Source organism: Amblyomma mixtum, chromosome 3, assembly GCF_055824585.1.
Source record: "Amblyomma mixtum isolate Tamu chromosome 3, ASM5582458v1, whole genome shotgun sequence".
Taxonomy (NCBI): domain Eukaryota; kingdom Metazoa; phylum Arthropoda; class Arachnida; order Ixodida; family Ixodidae; genus Amblyomma; species Amblyomma mixtum.
Window position 1 is genome coordinate 387,460,833 of NC_143014.1, and position 20,884 is coordinate 387,481,716.

A 20,884-nucleotide genomic window follows, 5' to 3' on the forward strand; every position below is an offset into this window, starting at 1 on the left:
GCTTTAATGCGAGCATTAAAACGACAACAGCACACGGTCACGGTTCGACTTTCCAACCCACTTTCGAGTGCCGATTTTTGCGATCATCAGCGCCAGACTTCAAGCGAGGCTGAGGACGCGGTAGGAGTAAGCTGGCGCTTATCGAAAGCACCTACATTTGGTCGAAGATCAGCTGTGAAAACAACGCAGCAGCTGAAGCTTGCCTGTTGAAATTTCACTCGCAAGAAGAAAGTACGCATAGCGAATGATCCACCAGCTCGACGAGCTCGACCGAGCCAAGATGGAAACCGGAAGTTGTGGGCGCGGTGTTGCCAGACCGCCAAGCAATTTCGCATATCGTCTATTGGAGCGTTCTTAATCAGTTACATAATTGAGTGATTGAATGCAATGTACCTGCTTATGATATTGCTGTTATTATTAATTTATTTCAATCCTGCAGTAAAGTTCCTAGTGCGATCAATGAACTCTTTCCAATCTAGCACCCGAGTCGTCGTGTGCGAGGAGAAACAACCGTCCAAATCTTAAAATATTTGGACAGTTGTCCCTTACAAGCCTATTCTATTGACACTTCGTTAGAAAAGGCGTGAAACGCAGTTGTGTTTTCTTTTGGTCGCGAAGACAAGCGCGCTTTTGCAGCGGCAGGTGCACAAAGCCTGTTGGCGCATGTCCCGCGCCTTTGGAGTGGGCATGGCAATGGCGGCCGCCGTAGCAGACGACGCCGTTGTCTTCACCCTCAGCGGAGCGCGTCGCATCGAGGCACCCTAACCCTACCTCTTCTCAGTAGACTCCTTGCCTCCGGCCCGAAAGAACGGACGGACAGGGTTCATCGCACGTGTTTTGTAAATACCGCAAACATTCACCGGACACCAATGCACGTATTCGCTGCTGCCACGTTCTACCAATTCAGTATAGTGGTTTTGGGACTTAATTTGTTTGATTTTCTCGACCCATTGCTGCAAAAAAGATGATCCTCTGTATGCACTGTTGCAAGGCCAAGACAGGAGCGGGCTATGCTACCCAAAGCCAGAGTTTCTTGCACTTTTAAACAATGTAGTGAATTTTTTTCAGCGCGCGGCAAAGGACATGCCAAGAACGAATACGCTTGAAGTTCTTGAACTACTCGTCGAGCCTCGGCTCGAACGCGCGTCAGTACTAAGCTGCCCAGAGTGTGTTGACGACAGCCACGCAAAGCGATCAGCGACTTTAATTGCCGAAAAATTCATGCGAATACTGCTCATCAACAACGCTAACAAAATCGCCGACGCACAAGATAAGCCCTCCAAATATGTGCACAAGCCGTCCAGGAAGCTCATCAGACTATGACCTTGACACATATGAACTCGGGATCTCTGACAAAAAATATCCCACTACGAACAGCTTGTTTACGCAGTAATGTCTCTTCTGAGTGATTATATTTAGTCGAAGTTTGTGCCAGACTTTGCTGAAATCAATGTTTGAAATACAGCAGACATTGCTCAATAAAAAGGATACCGAAGAGTAATTCGCATCATTTGCGTTAAAGTGTTTCTTCAAAATTTTCATCATTCGAAGCTTCTGAAAGATAATTTACTGCTTTTCGGCCGTATGAATTCCGGGACAAGGGAATCACCCATTTTTCAGGAGGTCCATGATAAAGGGAATGTAAGCTAGCGCAAAGAGATATCACCTGTTTTGCGGTCCCCACAAACGCGGGAGCTGGCTGGTTCAGTCAGCCGAACTGGACAGGGCAGGGTTACAGTTACTGTATATGCTACCAAAGGTAGTTGGTAGCATATGCAGTAACTCTAGGCAGGGCTGGCTAACAGCGCCACGAACTGGCAGTGGTGAAAGGTGAGAACTAGCCCGGAAAGAAAGAGCGCGCGCGTCACCCCTCTAGCCCGGCCATGGTTGGACATTAAAAGTTTTCCTATCCTATCCTATCCGCGAGCATAGAGGCACCCTAATCCGCGACGCATGCCAGCGCCATCTCTTGGTCGCAGCAAGCAAGCAATGGGTCACGTGAAGCGAGCTCGCGCTGTGACTGGCGCGTTCTCCGTGGGGCGGGGCTCTGTCGCCGCCGCTCGGCGGAAACGTAGAGCAGGACCCGGCGGCACTGGCCGCCCGATTTGGGGGGGGGGGGGGGGGACGGTTCAAGAACCGGTCCCTCCGTCAGCTGCGGGCGCGACGGAGCAAGGGAAAAACCGGCTGTGAGAATGTGGCCTTATACGGGACCAGCTATGTACTTACAATATGACGTGAAAAGGATATTGACCGCTACAAAACAGAAGAAGAACTGCGCACTCAAGCCATAGTGGTCGCCATTTTGGCGTCGACGCAGCGCTACGAAAGGCTACAGTGCCTGTATAATCGAGATTATCCCCCCTCCTCCGGCATACATATGCTGAAGCTGGGCGCTGACCAACAAAATGGCGCCCGTGACGTCACTTGAATACTTCCTATAGCCGGCAACCACTGCCGCGCAAGCTCCGCCCCTTGCTTCGTGGAAGAAACTTTTTGATGCATTTCGTAACACGCAGCGATTATACACGAATATTTGCCAAACCTGGTGTCTATATGAACGGATGATCACTGATGACGAGAACAAAGAAAAACTGCAGGCTGCGCTAATCGCGGCTGTCAGAATCCACGGCCGCGTAGAGGACAATCACTAGCCTTTTTCTTGCTCCGAGCAACGAAGGAAAGATAACGCCGCCCGCACTCTAAGCTGATCATCGAGGCATCATATTCATGGAAATATTCGCAGGCGTTTCGAACTGGGCACCACACTCTTTGCAACACGCCTCATGCGCTAAGTTGAGATTTGATGCGAGAAAAAAAAAACATGCTTTTCACGCACTGCAGGACTCCAGAAAATGACTTTCTTCCCTTTAAAAACTGATGCTGCATCGTCTTCTCCGTGGCTAGAAACTCGCCTTTGGCAACAACTGCAAACTTAAAAGGTTAAGGTTTACAGGGGTTAAACGTCCAAAAGCGACTCAGGCGATGAGGGACGCCGTCGTGAAGGGCTCCGGAAATGTCGACCGCCTGGGGTTCTTACACGTGCACTGACATCGCCGAGCACACGGGCCTGTAGAATTCCGCCTCTATCGAAATTCGGCCGCAGCGTCCGGAATCGAACCCGCGTCCTCCCGGTAAGCAGCCAATCGCCTTAACCACTGAGGCACCGCGGTGGCGTTGGTGGTGTCCGTATTCCTACCGTAGTGATTTTGCGGTCCCCATTGTGTTGCACAGCGCGCTGCTACAGCGGCGCAGGCCGAGGCGTATGCTCAGAGCACTTGCATGATCGCTGCAAGATTAACAACAGTTTTTTTTCCCTTTGTTTTGCAGAAAGCATGTTTGCACAGCGGGGGGGGGGGGGGGGGGGGTGAATAGTAAGCCTTTGGCTAAGAATGTAATGCCTGTTTCACATGCGGGCGAAACCGCCAGTGAACCCTGACGCCTCGGCGCAAAAACCACTTCCGGGTCGTCGCAGCGGTGAGGTTCCAGGAAGTCGGAAATTTTCGCTGCCACGGCCGCTAGCAGTTGCATTGTAGAAGGTGGAAGGAAGTTAACCGCAACGTCATGACGACAGTTCGACAGAATTGGTTAAAGGATCCCTTTGAGGAGCTTTCGCCGCTGCTTTGTTGAGTTGCAGCCAACAATATGCTGGGCGTTTCGGCGAATTTGGGATAGCGTTCTCTGAAACGTCCTGCTTATGCTTGGTTACAACCGAAAGAGCAACAACGTCGAGGAAGAGAGTAGAGGACGAGTCACGCCTTCTCAAAACCTGTTCCTTCCCCCAAGAATGTGGCTGGAGTCGACTTCCGTCGCAGTCATGTAAACGCGGACAATGCTCGCTACTACAACCTTTTGAAGAACCCAGTAGAGACCACTTACAAGGAACTTGACGGTCGCGCGGATTGCGTTCTTGGTATCCGAGGTTCATGAAAAGTTGACTGCATTTTACAGCCAGGAATACTGACACCCACAGGGCCAGTTTCTATGGCCATAGAGTCGAGAGCCTCCAGATTCTTAATCGCTATCGCGAGGTAAAACTGGCGTTAATTTCTTACAAACGGCTCGTTGTGCGCGTCGGCTGCTTCAAAGGAGACTATATTACGGCCCTTGCCAAGCTTCCGCAAGCGGTCATACTTTAAGCTCCTCGCCCAGGCCTTACGTGCCAACAATTAAGCGGGTTTAGGAACAGAATATTCGTTTTCCGGTTTTATTTTTTTCTGAATTCACGGGATGAAAATTGGGTAATATTTGCTGCCTTAAAATTCGGGTTATTCAGCAAAAGATTTCATAATTCTGGCTTTATCGGGTCATGTTTTCCAGCAGAAGACAATCAGCTGTAAGCGCTCGTTTTTTCGCGAGACAAACTGCTCTGTTCTTCCGTATACACTGTTTTGTCAGCAATACAGAAATGGTTTGCAGTGCAACCGGCTATTAACATGTCCTACAAAATCACATTTATTTTAAATTGCACCGAACACCTATCTGCCTTTGCTTGTATACTGCGACAGTATTCCTTTATTGCAAATGCGATCAATTTAAAAGCAGAAGAGCTTTGGAGCAGGACGCTATTTAGCGGGTGTAGTTTTGATACAGCGATGGTAATGAGACAGTAATTACCCGCGCTTTTGCTTCACACGAAACGTACTCGAACTTGGCGTCAAATTATGCAGCAACATCAATAAAAAACTTTAAATGAAGTTTAAAATTACCACTTGACTGAAAACACCTCCCTGGATGTCTGTACAGCCGCCCTGATTTTTAATATAGCGCGAGCGTCGACCGAACTGCTGGTCAGCGCCTTATAACGGCGATAATCGTGCAACAAGGCGAGAGTTCGCGCACGCGCACGAAGGCAGAGCGTCGTCTGCTACGCCGTTCCGAGCAAGAGGACACACGCCCTGCCACAATTTCAGTTCGCAAGACCCCGCCAAGTCGTAGAGCGCATGCGTATGATTAATATGTGAGACTGCATGACAGGTGACTTCTTTCTCTCTCTTTTTTTGCCTATTACTGGAGGCCAGCCTGGCGATGGAAAGTTATAAGAAAAAATAAAAGGAAAGAAATATAGCAGCACATTGAAACCATTGCCTGAATGACGATATACGGGGTTCCAACCAGCTCTTTAATCAGCCTTGAAGTGTCTCGACGGTATAAAAAGGCGTCGGTTGGAACCCCGTTTATCGCGATCCAGGCAATGGTTTCAATGTGCTGCTATATTTCTTTACTTTTATTTTTTTCTTATAACTTTCCATCGCCAGGCTGGCCTCCCCTAATAGGCAAAGAAAAGAGAGAAGGAGATCACGTCTCATTCAGTGTCACATATTAATCATCCGCATGCGCTCTACGACTTGGCGCGATCTTGGGAACTGATATTTTGGCAGGGCGTGTGTCCTCGTGCTCGGAACATGTAGCAGACGACGCTCTGCCTTCGTGCGCGTGCGCCAACTTTCGCCTTGTTGTACGCTTATTGCCGTTATAAGGCGCTGACCAGCAGTGCGGTCGACGCTCGCGCTATATTATTAAAAATCAGGGTGGCTGTACATGATGTCAATTATTATGCGAAGCATATTACACTACAGCCCTTCGCCGTGGTTATGGGCCGTGCACACTACGTGACACATGACGTCACACCACGTGACATACCACGTGACACATGACGTCACACCACGTGACACATGACGTCACGACAGATCTCCGTCACGCGCTGGGAGAGGGAGAACGATGCCATCGCCCAGCCACCGGAATGTCCTCGAGCGGCATTCCCGCGCATTTCGAACGCGCGTTCACACTCGGTGTAGGTGAAACGCTCGCTCCACCGGGCAGGCGGACGCGGCTTCCGTGGCAATCCAGGCGCCCACCCAACGCGCGTCTCGGGGTTAATCGGCGTTCCGCTGTAGCCATGCCGTTGTCTTCCCCCACGACGAAGGCTTCTAGTGGTTGTATTTAAATGACCAAGTATTCAACCAAGGAAAGCCATGTATTACCGAGCCTAGCCATCAATATGCTTCGCATCTGACCAGGGTTAACCAAGTTAAGCCTCAGCCATTTTTATTCTTGCGACGATTTCGGCTTCGTCCACACGGAAACTAACTTTTACTAGGGCGCTTACTTTCGGGTAGAAATCGGGTTTAGCAAATTTTCTCGGGGCGCAACATTCGAGAAAGATCTGGTATTACCCGAAGGCGAAGGAACATAGATATAACTAATCGCGCTGAAAGCATACACGGCAACTCGTGTCAGTCGGCCTCCTCGCAATCAGATTCTCGAAAGTCGGGCAGTGCTTCGCGGACAATGGCTTCGCCAATGTATGACCGCGTCATGACTGGCATCACCAAATCTCTGGCGAATTAGGTCCGGCGATCTGCGCATGAAGAACGCTATGCTAGAAGTCCACATGTACACTCGCCGTCAAAAGTGAATTGAAGGAGACTTCGCCAAAAATTTATTTTCTTTAAGTCTAAAGCATAATGGTCCATGTTTGTTGGTGCACAGTGCAATTTGCACAATCACAATTAGGCTGCACATGTGTATTCAGGGATTCATGAATTGGGGGGGGGGGGGGAGGCAATGATTAAATTTTTTCGCTGACATTACCTTCCATTCACTTCTGACGGCACCTGTACGTAATCTTAACTGTTCCTTGCCCCATAAACCATGTTCTACGAAAGCAATCCCTGATTCGCGCCAGTCAGCCCCATCTACATGGCCTTAATCATATACACAGCAGCGAACAAGGCTATAATCCTAACCGGGTCTCGCAATCGTGTGTCAACTGCTATCAGCACGAGCTCGATGAAGCGCGGATGGTAAAGGACATCTTCAGCGCATGAATGACGTCCATGGCCGATGGCTATAGATCTTGCGCTTGTCACTTTCTGGCGAGAAAAACGTTGCTACCATACATCCAGAGAAAGCAATGCGTGGCACGCTGCAAAGGTGCGAAGAGCGAGTTAAAGTTCGTATTTATTTCGCAATTTCATGATCGAACTCAAGAAGCCCATCGGCGAGCAAATTATGCCATTGGAACTGGTTGCACGCTGGTCGCATAAAAACAGTGAATATTATCCAGGCCTTTGTGTTCGGCCTTTAGCGTACGAAAACGTAGCTCCGAAAGCATCACTGCGTGCGAGACTTCCCGATGACAAAGGACCCTCGCCGGTCACTGCCGTTCATCCTCGTGCCCAGCAGGATGTTGAGGCAAAAGCTTGCCGTATCTTTCACCGACGCAGGCGTCGCCATTCAAGACAGGCGTTTTCAACGGAAGCATTCCTAGAAACTGCGCTGTTCTGTCGGCAGTGAGTCGCCTTGTCATACAGCGTTCCCTGGTCCTCTCGTTCTTTCAAGGATAGCGCGTCACGGGGGCCCGGAGAACGTTCTTCCCGTTCCGTGTTTCCGGAACCGCCAGTTTCTAACCGAGTTACACCGCAGTGGTTGTTCTTTGCATGTGAAACGCAGTCCCTTTGCCATAATTCTTATTTCGGCGGTAGCATCACTCGCTTCCGCGGTACGCGACAGGTCGTTATAACTAGCTCTGCTAGAGTGTACTGAATAAAAAATACCCCGCCGTTCACACGTTTAGTTTTAAACGCTGGAAGACATACTTGCTCAATCTGTAACCCCTTCCCATATCCACCCTCCTTGGTACAAAGAATACGCGCTGAATTCTGTTAGAAAGCTGAACAAGCCTGCAATGCTCACCGTAGCACAGCAGCTCGTGAACGTTTAGAACAAGCAGTAGAGCTGCAAAGGCTTCGCTTAATGGATACGAGAAATGTAACGATGATTTCTAGGCCGATAATTGCAAGTAAGATAGTAACGCGAAGCGTAAAAAGAAGGCACTGGAAGGACAACAACTGGATCTACTCACCCAAAGGTTGTATTCCGCCATATTGTAGGCTTATAACCTCGGCGCTGCTTTCACGTCGACCGCCCCGACGCTGAGAGCCGGTTCTAGTCGAGTGGCCACCAGTATTTGTTTGAAAACTGCGGAGTTTAAGCAATGTGACCGCATATGATGCGCGCCCTGTCGGGTGAAGGGGTGGGCAAAAAGGGAAAGGGCGCCGGTTTTGCTCGTCAGTCCAAGTCGCTCTCTGTCTGCGACTGTACGTGATTAGATATCGGCCACTACCATTGCTGAGGGCAGCTAGCAGAAGGAAAGAGGGGGCGAAATGAAAAAAAAGAGAGGAGAGAACAAAGAGAGAGGGAAAAAAGGGCCAACTAGTGCTGTCAGGTCCGGCAAGTTCAATATCCTCCCTTCTTTTCCCTGTCCCTCATAGCCTGAGTTGCTTTGGGACGTTAAACCCCAATAACCTAACCTTCTTTTCCTAGAATAATTCCTTGGCAGTGCAGGCTTCGAGGTGGGCATGAGTCATGTGAAGGCACGCTTTCCAGGCCGGCGAAATAGGCCGTGTCTTCGGCTTGAGGCCTAGCCTACGCATAAAGGGCCACGTGGGTACCACTACCTGCGCGCCGCCAAAGAAATACCACGTGACCACTGAGTAGAGACCAAGCGTTCCTGTAGAGGTCGCACCCAGTGCGACTGACGCTTATTTTTTGTTCATGTAAATAAATCTGGAGTAGAAGTTAGCAAAAAGCGATTGGAGGATTGGCGGCTGAAAAGCAGAGATGTGGCATAAGGTTAGAAGTGTAAAGAACCGTAGGTAAAGAAGATGGCGAATCTTAATGAGAATTTACAACGTAGTTGAACAAACATAACGAAAGAAAAGCTGAGCATGGTGGCAATTGCTACCACCCCGTTTCAAAGGGGGCACTCCTATCCATCCATACTCCATGGAGGAAGGAAAGAACTCAGGAGAGGCAGTTACGTCACATTTTTCGCAGCCGGTTCCTCCCAGCGTCCCCCCAACTTGGCCGAGAGTGCTTGCGCATGCGCAGCAGGCAACGCAGCAGACGACGGAACCCAAGCTCAAGTTTGGGAGCGCGACGCCAGCGCCGCAGCGGCGAGCAGCGGAAACTTGGGGCGCCGCCGGAGCAGACGCCCTGCCAGCTTTGCGTGCGACGGGAGAGTCGCACGAGGCGCAATCTTCGCGCTGACGGACGCGGTCTCGGCGAAGCAAAAAGGAGGTAGTACGAAGGCCGTAATGTAAAAACTGTAGAGTATTCTAGTACAATATAGTAAAAACCAAAGCGTATGTACACGGTGGTCCACTCTTACCGCGAACACGCGATTATGCGGCCCCGCTCTTCGGAGAGCCAGTGAGTCGGTCCCTACCATGCACAAAAAAAGTGGCACACGACGTGCAGGCAAGTCGCTCGCTGCTCGATTTTCCAGCCTTGCGATTGCGAGTCGTAAGCCGCTGAACTAATCGGCGAGACAGTCGAGCTTTTGGCAATGACGCCGCCCGCGGACAGTCGAGCTTTCGGCAACGACGTCGCCCGCGGCCACGCCGGGCGGCGAACTGCGCTGCTCCCTCGCTGCCGTAGTCGTCGATAAGCCTAACCATTTCGCATTGATGCTGCAGCTGAGGGCACTTCGGAACTGGCCAGCGCTGTAATGAAGGTGCTACTCGCGTCACCGTTTTACTATGTTCCTCGTCACGTAATAAACAAAGACGTGATCGATTTCCGTGATGCCTTTAACAGCGGAGCCAGGTGACAACAGGCGAGCAGCACTTGGCATCAGCAAAGCGGCTTTGGAAAAGAAATATGCTTGTATCGCAGTTATCACTTCTACCAGCAGCTCGGTGTTGGCCAACGATAATCAAAAATGATTCATTTTTGACGTTGCTCTACTCCAGGGCTTGGAATGAACGCGAACAAACAATATTAGCGTATTTTTCTGACGGCGGCGGCAGGCAAACAGGCCGGCCCTGAGAGGCGCGCCGCTGCCGCTGTCATCATGACGCTTGTACGACTGCGGTGCACATCAATACCGTCACGACATCCTCCTGGTCGCCGTATTACATTGCAAATCGCACCGAGCGCGAGTGCAGGAGACGCGGTCAAAGCAGACGAAATTCTCGAAAGCGCGCAAGCAATGTTATTCCGGAGAGTTTTCGTTTCAAGCGAGAAGGCGACCCGCAGGTCGCACTTGCAAGTGTGAACAATGGTGGTCAAATGTTTAGGGGAATCTCCCAAGGTGGAGTAGAATGTTGACGAACTGTTGCCTGGTCGCATGTCCTTTCGACTCGCACGTAAGTGGATCGCCATGCGCATCGCATGCAACAACTGACAACTACGATCAACAAGTGTCTCGCTTTATTTCGCAGAGCTGATAGTACTTCGCATATTTCGAGCAAATAATTATACAGTGGACTTACCTCTAGTTACATGTCATACAGTACGACGTTATTACACACTCGAGAAACGCATTTTACAGTCAATTGGGCCTCCTCGTCGTCGATCGTCTGCTCCAGACGGTAGACGCGACTAATCAGTTTCCCCCCTTTAATTAAGTTTGCATTGCGGAACTGCGCGGCAGTCAGAACGATCTTATTGCGGCTCATGCAGGCGATACATCGCGATAGCGCGGGCGCGTGCACGTGCGAGAAAGCGCGCGTGCAAAGAAGCGTGGTGAAAGCAGCGCGAGCAGCGCCCCAGTTTTTACTTTTCTCCTATAGATGGCGCTGCACATCAGGCGCCACCCGGCGATGCTTTGGGAGCGTATTGCTGGCTGCGCTTTGACTAGTGGGCCTCCGCAGTGGGTGCGGAAATAGGACGTTGGCGGATTTCGGTCCCTTGGTCTCGGCGTGGACTAATGCGAGCTTGCACCAGGCGTGGCTTGACTAAGTAAGTGGCGTTATCGTACTTAGTCCGAGACAAAACTTCTCGAAATATGCGCTCGGCTGTTGACCCGAAGGACGCGGGTTCGATCCCCACCGCGGTGGTCGAATTTAGATGGAGGCGAGATTCTAGAGGCCCGTGTACTGTGCGATGTTAGAGCACGTTAACGGCGATTCCCACGACGGGCCGTTCGCCCGCGGCCCGCGCACTACGTGCTCATGCGTCACCACATTGAGAGGCGCGCTGTCGGCTCGGGGACTGGTCAAGCAACGAAGCTCAGATGCCTGTCCTCTCGCGGGAATCAGCGGCTGCCCGCGAAGACGCGTGCACTAGCTCTGGCAACGGGGCTAGCAAGACGGCCCAGGCCACTGAGGAATTGGACAAAGGGCCGCATCCACTCTGCAGGAGCTCAATAAAGTCTTTCTTTCATTCAATCGCACAGTCATGGGTCGGGAGGAAAAATACAGTTCGACCAGCGCTGCCACACTCCTTAAAATAATCTGGCAACTATGGCACACCCAGTGCGTCGTCTGCTCTTTTTACCGTCGCGTCCGCTCGACGCCATCGGATCGCAGGCCAGTTTTTAGTGACGTATGAACACGTGATGCGCAGGCAAACGGAGCGTCGTGTGAATCGGCCTTTAAAGAACCCAGGTGGTCGAAAGCCTGAGTCGCTTTGGGACGTTAAACCCCCATAAACAAAACCAAGTTCCGTGCGCAGTTTCACCGCCAATGAGCTAGCGGTTGGGGCGGATTGGTTTTTAAAAGTCGCTACGATAAAGATGCCCATTATATCTGTGTGCGGACTCTGTCCAGTGTGATCAAGATCAGGACGAATTCGCCAGCTCGTCCCCGGCTGTTTAAGTGGTGTAATAATCCGTTTTGCAGTTTTTTCTCATTGCACGCTTAAAAAAGCTGATTAGCAGGTTCCCTTGAGTGATGTCCTTTCAGAGCCCGGCAATAACATCAGTGGATGCCTGTTGTGGTCAGATTTTCCTCTTAATGATTGGACACGTTTACATGCGTCGCTTTTACTAATGATCACGAAAGAATGTACAGAGGGCAAAACGCATGTCTGGTATGTGTCCAGAACGAGCGGGCTGTCTGTTCCACACCTCCCAAAGCCGCTGCGACCAGGAAGTCAAAAACTGAAAACGAAATCCTACAAGTTTAACTGCACATGCTTACACCCAGACCATTTTTAACCAAATGTTATCTATAGATATCGCGGGTTCAGCCCGAAACACGCCCAGAACGTGTTCTAGACAAGCGTTTTGCCCTTTGTAATTGAAAAATGGCACTTGTGCCATCACTTAGAAACAAGCATTGAACTTCGTCGTGACGCAGTGGGATCGTCCCCGTCAGGCCCGGTTTAGACTACCGCCTAAACGCAAACTTGGTAACATTTCGCAAGCAGGGTTTTGTGTTTCGTAATTTACACTTCGCGTTTCTCTCCGTCAGCTGGCCAGCAAAATTAGAAAGGGTCTCTTGAATTTATGGACAGCGACTTTGATAAACCACACTCGATGTGCATCGCTGTTATCTATGTGCCACTCGAACAGTGCATTTCTTACAACAGAAGGTAGCACACGGCCGCAACCTTTTTTAGTGGCTGCAGACCTTTCACAAGCACTGCAGCCACTTTAGAGGCAGCGTTCTTCAGGTGGGTGGCGAAACCCACGAAAGCCAGTGTGGGGTAGCACACCTTTAACATGGTGTCCATGCGGACCACTTGGCTTGAATCAAACATACTGATACCAGCAAAGAGACGGGGTCACCAGACGGAGTACACGGGACAGAGCTGTCCCGTGTATTCCTTCTGGTGATCTCGTCTATTTGTTCGTGCCAATATGTTTGGTGTGTAGAACACGCATACTATGTCAATGCCAGTTGTAAGGCCGCACTTCACTGAAACCCCCATCTTCCTTTAGCTTGAGGCGGCTGCGCGCCTCCGGTCTACGCTGAGATTTCTCTGTAAAGCCACGGGCTCCGCACCCACGTGTCCCCCGCAAACACACACAAAAGCCCGGAAGTGACTGCCCGCTTAGCAGCGTCGCCACGACTGCCGACTGCTAGCATTGTCGACCGCAGGTGTACACCGGGGCACCGAGAAAGCGTGCCAGCCGATTACTGCACCCTTCCGCGGAAACCTGAGAACCTTTTGAGTTCCGTGAAGAACCCTTTTGTTTGCTCGTATTACTGCCAGCACCAAATCATCGCGGGACTCGTTTCCTGCCTTTGCCACGAGACACTCCCAAGATGATTGAGCAAGTGACTCGCCCCGTCGATCATTTAGAACTCATCATCCTTGGAGAAGCGACACGTGTGTGTCGCGGCGAGAGTGGAAAGGGGAGAGAGTGCGGATATAGGGGAGGAGTCCCGCGTGGAGAGGGAGAAAGCAAGACTCCTGTCCAGGTAATACCATATTATCATAGGTTTTCACATAGTTTCAAGAAGCTGGCTGCGCGTTATAATGTACAAGTAGTTTTCTCTGACCCATTTAAGCTTCCCATGGTCTGCACTAAGAAAATGGTAAAACGAGATGACTGCACGACGAAACATCAAACGAAGTTTACGGAATATAAGGCGAACGTTGTGTACAGAATTCCTATCAGTGGCGGGCGTCATTACATTGGCAGACAGGAAGATTCTTCAATGAGAGGGCGAGAGAACAAAGATTGTGCGTACGCAACAAATCAGGAAGCAACCTAGCCGACCATTGCAAAGCATATGAAACAGAGCGAGTGAACGGATGCTATCTAAAAATAGATAAAACAGAATTCTTAACATCAGCTAAAGGAAAAACAGAGCGTGAAGTCATGGAGGCGTATTTTATAAGAAAAGCTGGGAAAAAGTACGTTAGCGCACCTTCTATTCCTTGATGGCTATCTGTAGGTGTGAACCATGTCTCAAGACTGCTTACCGTAAGCACCCTTTCTTCTTGTGAACTGGAACGGTCCCCGCTTTTCCTTTGCGTTTTCTTGCTGCTTTTATTCCTTGGCATTTTATTGGCTTTTACTTCATTTGTCATTTCCATTTCTCATATTTGCATATCCCCCCCTCGTTGTTTTATTTTTGTTAAATTGAATTCAGCGCAAAAATACGGACAAGGGACAAAGAGAGACACACTGAGACGTTCACGAGCGCTATTTAGCGTTGTTTTAGCGTGGAGCCCTCTACACTCCTGTTTTATACTTCTCGTTTTATCCTTTTCTGTATCGGTCTTTCTGTATTTTTTCATACACATATTCTTCATCGTTTCCTAGTTTTTAATTTTTTTTTTCAGTTTATTATGTACAGTATCAAATCCTTTCCCTGTTTTCGGCCTAATTTTCTGCTATCTTTTACTTCCATTGCCATGCCCATAAATGTAGCTTCCTCATTGTCATTCTGTCTTTCTTCACCACGTGCTTGTCTTAGTGTAGAGCCTTGTACACTCCTTTCATATTTTTGTCGATATATTTTTATCTCCCCTTTTTTGCCGCGGTATTCGTTTGGCTCTTAACTTTGACAAGCTTGAAAAGCGCTTTTTGCAGTAAGTTTCAGTACACGATGTCTCTTTTCTTTCGGTGTTCCCCCGGCACCGTGTTTTCATTTTCTTATTTTATCGTAATTTTTTGCTTATTTTCCACGCGCGTTTGTGCTCTTCTTTGCACATGCTCATCGCTTGATGGTGGTGATCGGCTCCTATATATTAGACGTGGTGGCATTCCGAAAATAAAGTTGGAAGTTAGCGCCTGTCCTGTCCACTTCTGTGTCGTCCGTGTCCTTTTTGCGCTATGTTTTCGAAGGCACATACTTGGCCGCCTTTTTAAAAACAAAAAACGCCGAAATTATTTCCAGGAGGGCTAGAAACTCCGGCTTTGGATAGTGAACTTCGCGATTCTCTTGAGTACGCAGAAGTTTGTGCAGACGACTACAAGTGTTGTTCATCCTCACAAGCATGTAAGCAAAGCGCGTGGCATGAGGCAGGCGCATAGATGACACCACGTGGCAAACCTTTCGTACACGCGTTTAAGCACAGCGACACAGCAGTACACCATATGCGCAGCTTCACTTCACAATTTTCTGAAACGAATATCCATGAAAAGTCCGTTGCGGAAAACTTGCTGAGAAACGTGACCCTGCGAGCAAGACGCGCGAAGCATGAGGCGCATGGCAGGCCTTTCGTTCGCGAGCTAAACACAGCGACAAAGGAGAGAGCGAGAGAGCGCGCGCGTCGAGGCCGGCCGTGGCCAAGCCCTGGGTTCAAGGTTGTGCCCAACCTTCCAGGGCTGTGGTTAGAATGTAATTGGCTAACGAAGTCTAGGGCGGGCCTTGAAAAACGACTGCCCTAATTTCTTTATGTTTGAAGCATATAAATATGCAAGCAACAGCCCTGAACAGCAGTCTCGGGAAGGACTCTGTGCTTGGCACGTGCTTCTACAAGCACCTAGGCTTTAACCGGAACCCTCCGGTCGATAAGTAAGGTCAGGTAGAGAGTTTTCTCTGTGTGAGAATTTCCCATCAAGTTGCAGTGGATTTGTGACTGTTTATGTAACTCTGTTTACTTCTGTACATACTTGTAAATATAATCCTTCCTTTGGCCTTCTACACGTGGTCATCTTGCTTATAGAGCGCGGAATCGTCAACGATTGGAAGGGTCTGAGCCCTTCCGAAGAACTCAACGGACCATCAAGAAATTACACCAGTGGTGGTTGAAGGCGAAGTTGTAGCCCGCAGATTCCTCGCCCCCGTGAAACAAAATTAGTCTGGTGCCCATCCGCTCGACTTCCAGAGCGGTCCGCAGCAGTATGAATGAATAAATGAATGAATGAATGAATGAATGAGCTGTTTATTTAGAAAGAGAGCCTCAAGGCCGTTTGTTGGGGAATCGGGCTGTTAAAGGTGCACTGAAGAGGAATCTGAATTCGTCTTTTTGCCGCGGCAACTCGATCCACACGTCGACTTATTGCCCTGTGTGGCCGATTTCCCTAATTAAATTGAATTAACGTCCGGGTCCCTCCTTTATTTTTTGAATTCTCCCCGCACGGTGGGCGGAGTCGACCAACGCGTATAGTGCCTTTCAGCCAGCTCCGTGGAGGCTTTCCTTTCGCTTTATTTTGTTTTTTAGGTTTCCGTGAATAAATTGTTTCATTCGCAGATAATATAGCCGCAAAATAAGCCCGCAGGAATAAAAATACCCGCGGGCTATTTACTTCTACGGATTTCTACGTATTACTCCGCCGATGGCAGAGCGGCAAGCCGCCACGGAGCTGGCTGAAAGGCACTATACGCGTTGGTCGACTCCGCCCACCGTACGACGGAGAATTTTAAAAAAGAAAGGCGGGAGCCGGATGATTATTCGATTTAATTAGGGAAATCGGCCACACACGGCAATAAATCGAAGTTTCTAAGAATGTTCGGAACGTGTAGATTGAGTTCCGGCGGAAAAAAAGACGAGTTCAGATTCCTCTTCACTGCACCTTTAAGGAAGGAAAAAGTAGGGGTCTATTTCTACATGAAAGGGCGGCATGGGTGGTCTAGCCACGCTTTACAGTGCTTTGTAGAGTATAAATAAATTGTAGAGTATATATAAATTATTGGCAGTGGTTTAACTCTTCTAAACCTAGTTAGACAGACCGAAAGCCATGTGTCATGCCCTGTTGTATTGCTCTTTCTTCCTTTTTTTTCTTTTTTCTGGCCTATTCTTCGGTTATGTATCCTCACCTCCCCTGCAATAATACCGATGGGCGCTGCAGGTATTTCCAATTAATAAATAAATAAATTACACTTGGCTACGCGTTGTTAAACGCCTGCAACGCCTCGCAGGTGTTTCAGGCACACTGTCAGCCGCGCTCTCATCCATGGCGAAACTGCATCCCACAGCAGCGTCGCCAAGTCACGTGCATAATCACATGACCGCATCTGGCGAAGCGGCAGTCGGCGCACCTCGGTCGGAGCAGTGGCCTTGCTGGCTGCTGCTGCATCGAGTTACGTGATCAGCGTCACAGCTCCACCTCCGGCGCTCCTCCTGCCGAAGGTCAAACTGCAACACCCGATGACCTTGGCGAAACATGGCGTAGTGGAGCTCTCACTCCAAACATTCCCCCGATAAAGTTTGGTCCTCTGCGCCTTGCAAAACCCCGTGGCAGCCGCACAATTTAGAAGCGCTTGTCCAGGTTTCTTCTGCCTTCTGCCACTAATGCCATTGCAAGGATGAGCGCATTGTGATGACTGGGAATGGGAAACGTACCCAAAGCACATAAAAACATGAGAGCGCACACACCGCAGTGCTTGTAGCACACTACCTGAAGCTGAATGGTGGACAGAACATAATGCACATTGAAAAGTGTAGGAGCAGAGTGCGCAAAGCGCAGACGTCATGCTACAAAATCACTGTGGAGTGAGCAAAGGATCTTAAGCAGTGTGCACAAAACAGACAGCGCAGTTCTGTGGACATTTCCTTAACGGTAACGACCACCCTGAACTATGACGGTGCCCTCTTCCTAGGTCTGCAGGCTAAAGCTCTGAAGGCTTAGACCCTGCAGGTTTGAAGAGTTGATCCAGCTTGGTCATGCGGTTTCGAAAGCCTTTAATGAAGGCAAAAATATCTGAAGGACCCTGAGCTTCTTTTGACATTAACGCTGATAACACTTAGCCCGGAGTCGTATTTCTGCTGCTCTTCACAGCGGAGGAAACGAACTTTGCTTCTTTGTAGCACGCAATCAAGATTTGTTTCTCAGATCGAACGCCCACCTGGCTTGTATATTTCCGCTGACACAAAAACATAGCACGGACTTTAGGCATATTGCTTTTATCTATCAATGAAAGGGTGAAATAAATACTTGAGATTTTTTTTCTTCTCGTTGGAGTTACCGCCATTTTGCGAAACTATTTAGGAAAACAAACATGCAGCTTATTGCAATCGGTTTTTCTTATCGCCCATTTCCAAGGGCACGATAAATTTTCTAAAATCAATGCCATTAAAAAACAAGCACTTGAAATGAGGACTGCATACACGTGATCGTTTTTTCACCCAGGAACCGTGAAGCGGTATCTTGAAGAAGGATCGAACACACCACAAGTGGAGTGACAAAGAACTGTCGGACGCCATTCGCTTGCGCATCGATTCTCGCGGTGTTTGAGCGACATGGCAAACAAGCTCCGTTCAGCACGGATTGCCGCATCCTCGCTCCAAGGAGTCCATGAGAAGACGCGATTGTGTTGCTGAGCCTTTTGTGCTGCTTATTATTAAGATAGACGTTCCTTTTGCATCAACTGAGCGCTCCGAAAAAAGGCGTTGGAAGGCCAGCATTTGACTGGCAATATTTTAGTGTGTTCTATGAAGGTATTTGTATCAAACGCAGCTGTCATCTGTACCTTAAAAGTTTGAAAACTTGGAGACACATAGAGGGTGAGAAAAGAGCTACAAAGCCACGTAAGTGGTAATCCTTCTTGAGAAGACGATCATCTTGCCTTTCGCGATGCTTAGTAACCTATATTCAAGAGGGACTTTCTTACGAGTTTCCTGCCTATTATTGGCCATCAGTACACGAGCTCTATCAGCCGGTTTGAGCTCGACAATGCTCAGCGCCATGCAAGCATCCAAGGCCTCCTTCGCGAGAATTGCCGTCATTTACACTCCGCAGGCATTGCCAGAACTACGGGAACACCTTAGCGACCTGCCGATAACATTCAAGCTTGTAAAGGCCTCGTATGAAGATCTGAAGTGCGAATTTGTTCCTCAATGGGTGAAAGATGCTCAAAGTTGCTTTGTGTCGCGGGAAGATGCCGTGTCGTTCGCCCTTCAGAAAAGACTCGTATTTGCGCCATGGTACTCGAGCCAAAGCCCAGAAGTGCACTATCTACACCTAGCTTTCATTGAGAGCATACTGTACTTGCCTTGGTTCGTTTCTGCAGAGTCACATGAACAGGCTCTCGAGAAGCTTGACAGAGGGCTGTGTCGGGTTAAAAGCGTCACTGACAAGGATATCAGCGCTCCTGCAGAACGCTTCAGAAGATGTTATGTGCCAGGAATAGTCAAAGATCCTCAACTTTTTTTTATTAGAGATAAACCGGATAATACCTTCCCCAAAGGGAAGAAGCTGTCCCTGGGCACGGACATTGAAGGGACGTCGATAGAGTCTACCCTGAAATTTCCAGAAGTGGCTGCCCTTGTGGAGGCGTACAGGACACTCAACAACAGCTTGCGCCTCATCAGAACTTGGAGTGATGAAAAATTTAAAGCTGGAGAGGTGGAGACTATGCTCCTTCCTTTTATGAGCAGCTACTTTGAGATCCCAGTGTTCTTTATAGACGCGCAGTATTCTCCCGCATCAATGTGTTTCTTGACTCAGCGCGGCACCGTCCTTCAAATAGCCTTCATTGATTCATGGGCCTTGTTCTTGTGGTAAGTGGTCATTCTAGTGGTTCTCGGTGCCTTGGTCTGTCTCAGTTTGTGGACCAGGAGCAAGCTTTTTGCGAGTGAAGACGGCGTTTTCCTGTCTGACGTCTCTCTCCATCTGCTAAGTGGTGTTAGGACAGGGCCTTCCAAGCGTGTTACGCGAACGGAGCGTTGCACTCGTCGTATGGTCATTCGGCATGTTCTTCTTGGGTAACTACATTCAGACCACCATCACGGCAATTCGAAGCGTCCAAAGCTTGTCGAAGGGGATAGAAAGTGTCGCCGAGTTGACGCATCTGATCGAGAAGGGCTCGCTACTGCCTTGTGCAACGAACGATTGGGCAGGAAAGTTTATTCAGTACAAAAACAGGGGAGGATTATCACTCGACATAGCACCGATCATGAACGCAATAGAAAAATGCCAGGGGGCATGTATTCAAGGAAGCCAAAGACTACTGCTTCCGCTTGGGCAGCCAAGGTTCTCATGCTGTTCTCTCCACGTGCGATGAGGACACCGTCTCCGAAGCATCGTGGTGGAATCTCGTGCCGGGAGAAACCATCTTCATGGAGCATCGAGCGCTCGTTTTTTACGTCATGAATCCACTCAGGTAGGCGTACTATACAGGGTGTTTCAAATTATTCAATACAGATTTTTCTTTTAAAAGCCGCGAGAGAGACGTCACTACGGTTTGTGCGGGTAGATTCTACAGCATGGCGTACATTGTGCACCTGATAGAGCTCTGTGCGGGTAGATTTCTACAGCCCGGCGGACATTACGTACCTGATAGAGCTTTATAATTCAACGATTAATTAACTAAATTATACTAACCAACATTTCTATTTCTTATTTTAGGGGGCAAGATTATAATGCGAAATTCAAGGCAGACAAGAACGCAGGTCAGCTCAGTTTTTAAAACTTCTTAATCGGAAATATGGTTCGAAAGATCGGACTTCTAAAATACATATTTGAAAGCGAGTTGAGCCCGCCGCGGTGGCTGAGTGGTTACGGCGTCCGGCTGGAGACCCGAAAGACGCGGGTTCGATCCCGACCGCGGCGGCCGAATTTCGATGAAGGCGAAATTCTAGATGTCCGTGTACTGTGCGATGTCAGTGCAAGTTAAAGAACCCCAGGGGGTCGAAATTTCCGGAGCCCTTCACTACGGCGTCCCTCATAGCCTGAGTTGCTTTGGGACGTTAAACCTTAATAAACAAATAAACCAAACCAAAGCGAGTTGAGTAGAATTTTCCGCATTTTCCACATTTGTAAAATGGTGTCGCAGCGCGTAGTATTGCCGCGGAAATCTCTCTAACTGCTTTAACGTGATGAAATAGACAAATGGTGTCCTTACTTCCCTCATTAGAAGTGCGCGAGCGACGTCATTTCACAAATGTGCAACGGGGGAGAGCGCAGATTGAAAGACGCACTGGGGTGGGCCCACATTCGCTCTTGCAGTGTTCCGATATGCCGTAGGATCATTTTACGTTCGCGATCTGTCTCGCAGGTACCTGCACCGCCGCACACTGAGGGCGGTGGCGGAAGCCGGGCTGGCCACTCGTCATCGGAAGCCAAGGGGAATGCGCGCCAGGGACCACAGCCCTGCGCCGCAGCCCTTCCACGTGTACCTCATTGTCTACGTGCTGGGCTGCGCGGCTGCGGCACTGGCTCCGCTGTGCGAACTGCTGTGGCACGCGCTATACAGCAGGCGCGGGCAACAACTGGAAGGGTTTTCTTGCAGCGGCGTTTGCCTCGAAGGAGCGC